Here is an 11404-nt window from a genome sequence, read left to right as displayed (position 1 = left end):
GGGCCACAATTAAGCCATAGCAATGCCGCATGTCAGCCGTAAACAAAACAAATGAAGCAGAACTGGGCCACATCTGGCCCAGACACCAATATTGCTGTGGCCCAGTTCCGGCCCACACTTGACACTTCACGGGGTATTTGGGCCAGATGGAAGTGTCAAGTGTGGGCCAGATCTGGGCCACAGCAATTTTGGTGTCTGGGCCAGATGTGGCCCAGTTCTGCTTCATTTGTTTTGTTTACGGCTGACATGCGGCATTGCTATGGCTTAATTGTGGCCCAAATCTGGCAAACAGGAGCGGACCGCCCAAGTGCCGTCATTCCACGCGGTATGTGGGCCAGATGAAAGTGTCAAGTGTGGGCCGGAACTGGGCCACAGCAATTTTGCTATCTGGGATTAACCCCCTGAGGTCGGCAAACGCGCGGGCGCGTTTTGCTCGTTTTTTTTTACATAGCAGCAAAATAGACCTAAAATACTCCGTCGGTTTTGGTCATACAGACTTACGAAATATGAAAAAATAAGCTGTTAAATGTCTACTTTTTTATGTGTCCACTTACATTCGAAATAAAACATTGTGCTTTTGTAAAATAAAGAAAGTAAACAGGGAGTGCTTTATGCCTCTCCGTCTCCGTGAACTTTTTTTCTGAAGCACGTCTCTAAATTTATACAAATCTCAGCGAATACTATTCACTCAGACATGAGCTATATGTAAGGAATAATTGACGACAGGCCGTTGAATTATTATAAAAATAATGCACACCCGAGGTGGTAATGCGGTCACGACGCGAAGCGGAGTGGCCGTTACACCTCGGGTGTGCATTATTTTTATAATAATTCAACGGCCTGGAGTCAATTATTCCGCTTATACTACAGTTACCACACCTCGAAATATTGTTCAGATGATGTATTTCAAGACGTTTGTAAAGTTTTTGTCATTAAAACGCTCTTGTATGTAGGACTAATTCCTTGCGCATCTAAACCCATGCTCCGTTGCTAATTCCAAAACGTCATTTTAGAGTTAGTAACGGAGGTTTGAGCCGCTGATAGCAGAGTAATGCTGGACACACTTAACGACTAGAAACATTCTCTGACTGTGAATGCAGCAGAACCTCAGCAGTTCACACCGCTGTGAACACAGACTGAACGCGCTGAAAACGCGTGCATGATCAGTCATAACATAAGTATCAAATTACATTCATAACCGGCCTTAGAGAGAAGCATGTGCGTCAATATTATTATTTATTTATTAATTCAATTCGTTTTAATTAATTCGTTCATTCTTTTTTTCTATTAGTGACAGTAGACTAGACTAATAAATGAAACACAAAGCCCTTTTAACAAGTATAGGCCTATCAATTTTATTTATTTGTTATATTATCTTCAATAATTACGAAAACCCGTGCAACAGGACTATCAATTTATTTAAATATTCAGTTTAATTTTCTATTGATTATGAATAGGACTGTTTACTTTATTTATTAAAATTAAACTGCATGTTTTCATTGATTGTGAAGTTAGACATTGAAAATGGCAGATCAAGCGCATGGGGCTGCGGTGTCTCTTGTTATGAATTGTATCGTATTGTCCGTTATTACAGTTGACTACGCGAAGTGATATGGAACTGTAATGAGGTCAAGACCTGCCGGAACTACTTTAGCCGTGCGGTTCCCTGAAAATAATTGCACACCTCAGAACGTTCGTCAACCAATCAGATTCAAGCATTCAACGGCCCTGTAGTATAAATCTCTATAATCATTTAAGTGTGTAGTTTTAAATTATCTAATTCAAAACTAAAACAAATATTCTCTGTTTATGTAATCTATATAAAAAGAGCGAGAGATCAGTCGTGCTCATTATCGTTCTGGCACCTCATTATCTGCTAATGTGACACCCCAGATAGCAGACCGATGTCGATTCAACGTTGATTTTTAGTTGTAAAGGTTAGTATCAGTCGTCGATCAAATTTCAACGTTAAATCAACGTTCACTATTTGGTCGGTATATCAGAACGTTATTACGTCGAAAATAAAACATCGATTCAACGTTGAAATGCGGTTAACTCGTCAACATATAGCTTACTGCGCCGACGCATTTGGTCGAAATCATAACGTCTAATATATTTTTGAAACTTGGTATCAGAGATCAACTGAATAAAGCATGCGATCATGTTTTGAAAGGATGACTAAGTGTGTTAGTCTATACCAGTGTGATCATTTTGGTTTTTGTAAAAGATTTGAAAATGTAGGCTATACCAAAACGAATAAAACATTTTTTTTTTTAACTGTAATTATGTAAATACCACTGCTCTCGCTGATATTCGTGTTTGTGTGAGTGAGTTGTGCTCACATACAATATGCTGGCAATAAGGATGATATCCAGGATCTTTTAAAGTCAATTAGTCAGTAATATGTGCACTTTACTGGCGAAAATGCAAAAAGGGTATAGCCTACAACAAAGTGTGAATCGAGGCGTTGGGCAAGCAAATGCGGAGTGGAGCGCGCTTACTTGACATGTAGGCAAGTGGCATGTTGTTATAGTGTTATTATTTTAAATGTAATAATGATTGTAATTAAGGGTTATTTCATATTTTCATGAATTAGGCGTAGCCTACATCTCAGACATCTTGGCTTTTATTAAACCTATAGGTGAACTTTGTAAATCATTAAATTTTGCATTAGGCCTACATTTTTTATTTTGAAATGAGCATATATATGATGCTATTAAGTTAATTTTGAGTTTCCAGGATTTTTCTAGGATATAGCCTTAGAAAAGAAAAATGTTAAATTTGCAGTTTCTCCCTCAGCATATGCTATCTATTAAACCCCATTATAGCAGTATAAGCTTTCCTTTTTTTTTTTTTTTTTTGACACTTGCATATTCCATATCAACAGTGGAAATTATTTTATCAGGGGAAACTTTAACTCTAGTTGAGTTAACATAATTAATGAAATAATACAATTAAAGATTAAATTAAGATGTTAATTCTATATACCATTGCTTTTTCCACCACACAAAAGGACTGTTTTTAAGGTGGCAATCCATTAGACCCTTCCGGAAACCAGAAACACAGAAAACCCACAGAGACCCCCAAATGTTTTTGTTTTTTTTACTTCATCTCAGTAATTCATCATATGAAATCAATGTGATCTATTGTCAAGGTTTAAGTCTGCAGAATGATCGCAACAGGAAAACAATTTTCTGTTATGAAATGTATTTATTTTATGTCTCTGTGTGTGCATAATAGCCTATTATAACTTTAAATTCTGCGATTTCTGAGATTAATGTGCAGAAATTTGTACAAATAGAGAGTAGGATGTAGGCCTACTATACTGTTGTAGCCATTAAAAAAAGCGCGTTTCATATTTGTTAAAATATTATAATGTGATTTTTTTTCCATTTATGTTGATTTATGAAAAGAGAACAGCACGAGTAAGATAGGATGCGCAATATGAGACATGGAGCGGGTCAGACATGATTTTGACCGTTGAAGTTGTTATAGAAAGCCTTTCTTTAAAGTGAATTTCGTTTTGTATAAATTGTATCTTAATTTTAATCAATTTTTCATCAACCAATTGCCTGTATTTAATGAATAGGCCGACGAAACAAATATAACGGAGGCGCCCGCGCGCTCACTTGCGCACGTGAACTAGAGCACATCCTAACTTAACGAAACTCAGTGTATGCCTCACACAGATATGACAAATACATCAAATACACAAAGCTTGAAATGACTTTAAACGAAATAATTCAAAACGAAAAAAGAAAAAGGCTACTCTCTGATTATGTAATCCATTATTAGACTTATTTATGTGCATTTCTCTCTATAAGCACGTTCACACGGAGATGGCGATCGTCAACTTCATCTTTGCAGCCGAGTTGACACTTTTAGAGAAAACACTTGTTTATTAATAAAAATCAATACACGCGTCACCGGATTTACAGATGCACGCACACATATTATTTCGAAATAACGAGATAGTGTGTTGAAATAACATTATTATTAATAATAGCCTAGATCTTTGTTAAAATAATTCAACAAATGAACGTGAACTTAGTTAATAAAAAAAAATTAAAAAAGAACTATGAACATGAACGAGTTCATTATCATCTGTGTGAACTGAACTTTGAGCTAGTTCTTTTTAAGTATGAACTGGCACAACACTGTGTGAAAGCGAACCGTACCAAGCAAAAAAACTAAAAAGATTATTTGGTCCAAAGCAAGTGAACTATCGGACTTTCCTGGTGTGAATACACCCTTAATAATTGTAAAATGAGTGGAATTGGTTGCAAGATTGTAGTACCACACATGGTGTCTGAAAAGCAATCTCTTTTAAAGGTCTCTCAAAAGCAAACCAAAAACTGCATATGGTATAAGATCCCAGCTGGCATTTTAACGTCGAGTCACTGTTGAATCAACGTCAGGTGCCAGTGTTGGATAACCATTGAATTTTGTTTAGATTTTGCAAATCTAATCAACGTTGAAATAGCAACGTTATTCCAACGCCACGTTTCTCAACATAGGTGAATTAACCAACATTGAATCAATATGGATTTGTTTAGATTTTGCAAAATCCAATCATTTCAACGTCACTATAAAGTCCTGCTTTTCAACAGTTTATTTTTTGTTTTCACTAAAGTATTGATGTGTTCAACAGTAACACCAAACACCTTGAAATGGATACATAAACACTAAGTTTGCAGACACACAGTCAGCTAGGAAAGAAGCCAATTGGTCAAAGCAAGACCAGGAAAGAAGATTAATAAAGACATTTCAAGAAACAGTCTTTATTACATGGCTGCAAGTGTGCCAACATTTCACAGAACAATTTTACAAGTGTCGAACTTTAACCTTTAGAAAAACGGCCCAACCATTGGGCAACATTGAACACGGCTGGTTAAATCTTCCCTTCTAGTTACTTCTTTCTGCCACCGCCACCCATCCTCTATGGTGCATATTTCAAGTATTTGGCCATGTATTTGTTTCCTTTTGTTGTAGTTGTATCAAATGAGCTCAAGACAGAGTCTGATGAAGGGGGAAAAAAACAGATCAGTATTAAATCACCTCTTAAATTAAAATATTTTTCAAATATCAACTTTTGTGCCAATGTTTCAAGTATATAAATTAGTATTTAATCAACAAGGTTATTGATATTCATGTGCATGGGCGAGCAACAAAAGGCAGTTGGTAGTAACCAGTGTTGCCAGTAGAGAAGTCAGTCTAGAGCCATGAATGGAGTATTATATAATATTAGAGCATTCTCTGTAGAGAACTAAAATTATTTTTCTTATGAATTATTATTCTGCTCACTATATTCAATTATTTAAAACATTGTTACAAAACTACTATGTTAAAGCAAACTCACCACAGATTATCTTGTAGAGACATGTCTTCATTAAGGCAGCCATCCCACTCCTTCCTCTGAGGCTCATTATAGCCATCATTTTATTTGTCATAGTTCTGCCATGGTAAAACAGATTTATATTAGAATATTATATTGCAATCAAGTTCATTATGCAAGGGATAATGTATAGCGAGGCGGTTGTTAAAGCGAATAACAACCCCAACAGGCTGAATGGGACCCCGACGCAAAGCGTTATATTCTATATCCTATATTATAAGTAGAGGTCGACCGATTAATCGGCCGATTTTTTGCATTTTGAACATAATCGGCATTGGCCAATATCCACCTATATCAAGCCGATTATTAGGCAGGTGCACACGTGTACGACGCACACGGCACCTAGAGTCATTTTCCAGTAGAGTGAGCAGACCTTCAGCTTCCAGTGCCTAAGGAAAACGGTAAGGATTCCATTTGTATAACTCCTTTATATTTAATTAAAAACTTTTGATATGTTACTGCCAACTTAGAGAAAAAACATGAATAGGCGACATGACGTTCGGCTACTTTGGATATTGATAGCGTAGTTGAGGTTGCATTATCACAGCAGAAGGGTTGCTATCATGTCACAATAAGAAAGCAAGAATTTTGCAAATACAGACAGTAAATTTGAGACTTATTTTTTCTGTTTGTGTGTCTTATATTTGAGAGGGTTGTCACTCAATGCAGAGAAATAAGTAATAAAAAAGAGACCAACGCACTATAAGCTAGTTAAGGACTGGCTTTGCTTTGCTAGCGTCGTCGCGGCACTGGTGCCTTAACGACCGTTATCTACCGGACCGAATATCAACACGGATTTCTGTGCTTCATTTCGGTGCTACTGTTATGCATTTGTTTCTCTTGGATGCTCTGAAAACGGACGTTAGAACAGAAACACTGCTTCGCTGCATGTGACGCTAGTCAGCAGCTAACTTTAGCATACCGTTAGCTGGATTAAACACGGTTAAAATGCTGGCCAAACAGTGTAATGTTGTGTGACTGTATTTCACTGTAGGCTAGGGGTGGAGCGGTACATGTATACTGTACTGAACCGAAAACAGTACGGGCGTCACGGTTCGGTGTATACATTAACATGGAACTAATCTATAGACCTGCCTTAGAGAGAGAGAGAGAGAGAGAGAGAGAGAGAGAGAGAGAGAGAGAGAGAGAGAGAGAGAGAGAGAGGAAGGGTAAACACATTGTGTAACAAACTAAGAGTGTCAGTTTATGAATTGATGAGAGTCGCAGAGTGTTTACTTATTTGTGTGTGTGTGAGGCGCGGACGCGATCGAACAGTGGAAACATGTACAATTTACTAGTATGTTATTGCTACTACTATATTATTAAATCATTCAATTTTGACCATATGGCCTAAAGTTTTTTTTTCCCCCTTTTTTGCGATAATTAGGTTATGTCCATTTAGCTTTGTCCATCCAACAAAACAAACAAACCATAAATACATGATTCAGGACCGTTTTTGGGAAGAGGATAGAAATGTTTTTAGTCTTGTATTACTTACATGCACTGAATTATTAGCTGAATTATGAAACTATTTTTTTCATTGAAAAGTTTATTTGACAGCTTATTTTCTTCTTACCTGTTTCGTTTATTTAATATATTTGTTATACATTGTATAATGTAAAAACATTGTATAAATATTTTTAATTTAAGTGTACAAGTTCAGATTGGTGTGTTCAATAAATGTTTTTGTTGATACATTTTGTGTATCTTAGTAATTATTTGTGTACTTCAATTATATCTTTCAAATAGAGGTTAAAAGCAAGCACATATTGGCCAAAATAAATCAGCAGCATTTATCGGCCATCGGCCGACCCGGATAAAAACAAAATCGGCATCGGCCTGAAAAAATTCATATCGGTCGACCTCTAATTATAAGCGTTATATTCGCTATAACAACCGCCTCGCTATACATTATCCCGCTTATTATATGGCTGCCTACCAAATAAATCAATCATTTGACAAATGATTGATTTAAAAAAGGAGTTTATTGATTTAAAAACGATTGTATTATTGCAGGCACATGATGAGGACGAGGAGTTTGTAGTGGTCACCAAGGTGAACAAGCCAATTGTCATAATGAAACTTTTCCAGCACTTTACAAGATTATTTATTTAACCCTTTTGTTGTCTTCGTTTTATTATAGCACTGCAACTAGCATAACACACACCTCAGAAGTGTATGAACCCGTAAAAGGCACTTCCTGCTGTAAAGACATTACCCGGATCAGGGCTTGACATTAACTTTGAGGCAATTTTATGTTTCACTTGTCCATGTACAAAAGTCACTTGTCCGGGTAAAGAAAAAAAGCTTGCATTGCTAATGAGATTGGCTAACTCAAATTCGGTAGGGTATCCTCAGTATTTTGCAAGCTAGACCTCCAGCAATTTTGAAAGAGCAGACATTGCATTTAACAACATTCACCGATTGTCCTCAGTGCTGATTCTGACGTTAAGCTTAGGTTTAGGGAGAAATGACAGCGCTCTGTGAAGGGAAAGATGATGCGCTTGACGAACGCGGCTAGTTTTTAATAGTTGAATATTCGACTGATTGTGGGGGAAAATTTTTTCGTTTCAAATCTGTAAAATTAAATCTGTAAAATAGACGTAATGAGTGGCACATAAGTAACATGGCATTTTATTTTGTTTGAAATTTAACTTGTCCAGTGGGATACCTAATTTTCTCTTCTACTTGTCCTACAAAAAAAATCCACTCGTCCCGGACAAGCGGACAAGCCTTAATGTCGAGCCCTGCGGATGAAAACATACTGTGCACTTGTAACTGGTGTGAATTATTCTTTGATTTGTTTGTTTTTTACATTGTATTATTTTCTTTAATTTACTGTTTATACTAAGTGTACACGAGAGAGGGAGAAGCTGATGCCCTGTTGATCCACTGATGATCTCTATTTGTTCACAGATTAAAAGAAAAACCATTGGATCTCATTGTTGAGCGGTCGTGTGGTCTTTGTGTTAGAGAGTCCAATCCAGACATGCTACACACGCTCTATAGCATGTGCTCTATAGCATGTGCTCTATAGCACAGCTATATATAGGCGCCTATAAAACGTGCACACCTCTTCGTCTAGTCTGTCTCTGTTGTTGTCTCTGATCAAAATGTGAAATGCCCCATGAAGCTGTACTTATTAGATCAGTTTGAGTGTTTGTCTTGTACCCAATCAGGGAGAGGCATAAGAATATCTCTACAAATCTTTAGCATTGAAATAGCCCCATGTACATTACAGTTGTGAAACCATGTGTCACTAGCCTGATACTCTGACCCCAATACTACCTGAGGGTTAAAACTTACCAGTTCTGCTCCCTCATTCTTGTCCTCCAGGCGATTCACTAAAACTTCGAGCTCTTCTTCAGTGTCTGCCGGCTTCACTTCATAACTTATTCCAGCAGATGAGGTGGCAACATGAATTGTATCCTTGATTTCGACAAGAAGCTGAAGAACTCACTTCTGGAATTCTAGGCAAAAAAGAAGCAGAATACAAGAATACAACCCTGTGACTTACATAATGTCCTTCAATACACATTTTCAAAAGTCCTGTCTCCACACCGAAGTAGAGGAATTAGAATAGATCCCTGACTTCTATTTGAGGTGGAGTTCCTAACAGGGTTCTGGCATCTTTTGGCAGCCGGTGGCCATGTTCCACATCAACCTGTATTTAAATTTTACAAAAATGTAAATGATTTTAGTTAAGGGTAACAGTTACTTTCAAATTCAAATAGATGGTTGGGTTAGGTCTGGGGACAACTCACAGTTGAAGGAGACTCAATAAAACGTGATTTTAGTCGGATCTGATTGTCTGTCTTTAATTTGGCAGTGTTACTGTTATATCTGTATGAATTACTACTGTGCTGTAAATCAAAGATTTGATCATGGATTATGTGGGAAGCCTTGGTAGGCCATCTCAGACCGTGTCGATTATATAAAAAAAATGGTGAGATCTTGCCAGATCCCTACACTATACATGCCTACAGGGGCGGTTTCTTCATTAGGGCGGTTGGGCGACGGATTAGACAGACCAAAAGTTGGAAATGTAGATGTGAAGACATAAGTATTAGCCTAGGTGGATACTGTACTGCACATGATGCCCCCAAAGAAGTCACACATCTGGAATTTGGACTTCTTCAGTTTCTCTTTCAGCTGACGGTTTCCTCTTGTACAGCCTCCCGCTCTCTTTTCAGTGAGGAGTAGTTCTCACTCAGCCCTCTATATTTTCTTTCGAGTACACTCTCAGGGGAAAGCTCATCTAAGAAAGAAAGAAAGAAAGAAAGAAAGAAAGAAGGAAAGAAAGAAAGAAAGAAAGAAAGAAAGAAAGAAAGAAGGAAAGAAAGAAAGAAAGAAAGAAAGAAAGAAAGAAAGAAAGAGAAAGAGAGAGAGAGAGAGAGAGAGAGAGAGACGCACACACACTTTACTAAGGAAAGGTAAACACATTGTGTAACAAACTAAGAGTGTCAGTTTATGAATTAATCAAAATTAGAAGTTTGGCATACTTGTAGCTGATTCCAGATCAGGCATGACAATAGATCTCTCATCAGGAGCCCTTGATTCCTCCCGTCTTCTCTGTCGTTAATACCTACGACAAACAGAAGGCATATCAACATAAAAATATCAGCATCTAATACAATCTAGGCTGTTTTCGAGAGAAAACAAGATATACAGACAGGACACAGAAACTGGCAGAAAAAACACTGTCAAAAAAATAAGGTCAAAATATTTATGTTAAAAAAAAACATTAAAAAAAAAACATACAGACCTCGACACCTTTCCAGTAAAGTCTCTGGTGATGCTGATATGAGGGAAAATAGAGGTGTGCACAAGTGTGCTGGATGTCCCTGCATGTTTCTGTTGTACTGAAGGGTTCATTCTAAAACCTGTAGAAATTTCCCGCACATATTGTTAATGTATAAATAAATAAAAAATATCCTTAAAAAAGAAAACCTGCAGGATTCCTGTAGGTTATTTTTCTAAGGAAAATAGTTTAATTCACACCTAATTAACATATATGGATGCACCTTGCACTTCTCTTACATGTTTGATTTACTTTCAATTCTTAAGATAGATTTCAACACTGCATTTGCAAAATTATAAAGCTCCTTTAACAATCATTTAACAAAACAAATGTGCGTTAGTCAGCTCTGGGGAAAACCCTCACAATCCCACAAATTATCATACTATGATAAAACCATACATTTCCACATATTATTCCATATCATACTACTTACCTCTCTCAACCATTTGTACATCAAAGCCGAATGCTGCCACCATGAATGCTGCCACCATAAAGGCTGCCACGCGTTGAATAAACTCGCGTCTGTGGACTAGCTGGTTCTTCGCTTGCATGGATGCTTAATGGTAACTCGCATATATCGCCACCTATGGGTTGTTGTATATGTATTATGTTTCCCATCCCTTCCAGGTACCCAACACTGACTGCACAACCGATTCATTTTAATTGTTAATTATTTTGTAAATCTAGCCAATTTAGTTAACATATTTATATTCTAAAGTTTATAACTTATATTTAGTAAATTATGGTGGTAAATCCCAAGGTAACGCAAGGTATCATTAAATGTAAATTTTTTAAATGTAGGCTATACATTTAAAAAATAAAATAAAATAATATACATTTGTGCGCGTGCCAAGCCCGCGGAACCTGCCAGTATATAAGCAGGGGTTGTGACCACCACGCGCAGAACCTGGTCTGGACATCTGGACATCCATATTCTACCAGCATTTCTGAGGTAAAGTACTTTTTACTTAACCGATTTAGGTACATTACTTTTAAAACATACGAACCCCCTACAAAGGTAAATGACACTTAAAACTTTGAAGAAAGTAAATAATAAAATCTAATTATAGCATAGGCTATAGGCCCCGGGTAGATAAATAAGATAAATAACTGCCACTTTCACCTAATGAACATTTTTAATTGTCTCAAAATTGATTAACTGTGTTTTCCAGTAAATGTACCACTACTTTTCACATAAACAATGGTTT

The 11404-nt window shown here is 36.9% G+C and overlaps 1 protein-coding gene and 2 long non-coding RNA genes across 3 annotated transcripts in view; 1 reads left to right on the top strand and 2 right to left on the bottom strand.

Moving 5' to 3' along the window:
* LOC307004386 (uncharacterized protein) overlaps positions 1 to 11404 on the top strand; it is a 51471-nt gene that overhangs the window by 24458 nt on the left and 15609 nt on the right. The window lies entirely within an intron of this gene.
* Positions 4850 to 9299, bottom strand: LOC307003911. Its single transcript, XR_013798876.1, has 3 exons — positions 8702 to 9299; positions 5360 to 5454; positions 4850 to 5019 (listed from the first exon to the last, which is right to left on the bottom strand). It is a non-coding gene; the product is annotated as an uncharacterized lncRNA (long non-coding RNA).
* On the bottom strand, positions 9406 to 10855 carry LOC307003910. Its single transcript, XR_013798875.1, has 4 exons — positions 10630 to 10855; positions 10161 to 10278; positions 9898 to 9980; positions 9406 to 9653 (listed from the first exon to the last, which is right to left on the bottom strand). It is a non-coding gene; the product is annotated as an uncharacterized lncRNA (long non-coding RNA).

The sequence above is a fragment of the Phoxinus phoxinus genome, assembly GCF_949152265.1.
Source record: "Phoxinus phoxinus genome assembly, chromosome: 9".
Taxonomy (NCBI): Eukaryota; Metazoa; Chordata; class Actinopteri; order Cypriniformes; family Leuciscidae; genus Phoxinus; species Phoxinus phoxinus.
This window is presented reverse-complemented; position numbering and strand designations above follow the sequence as displayed.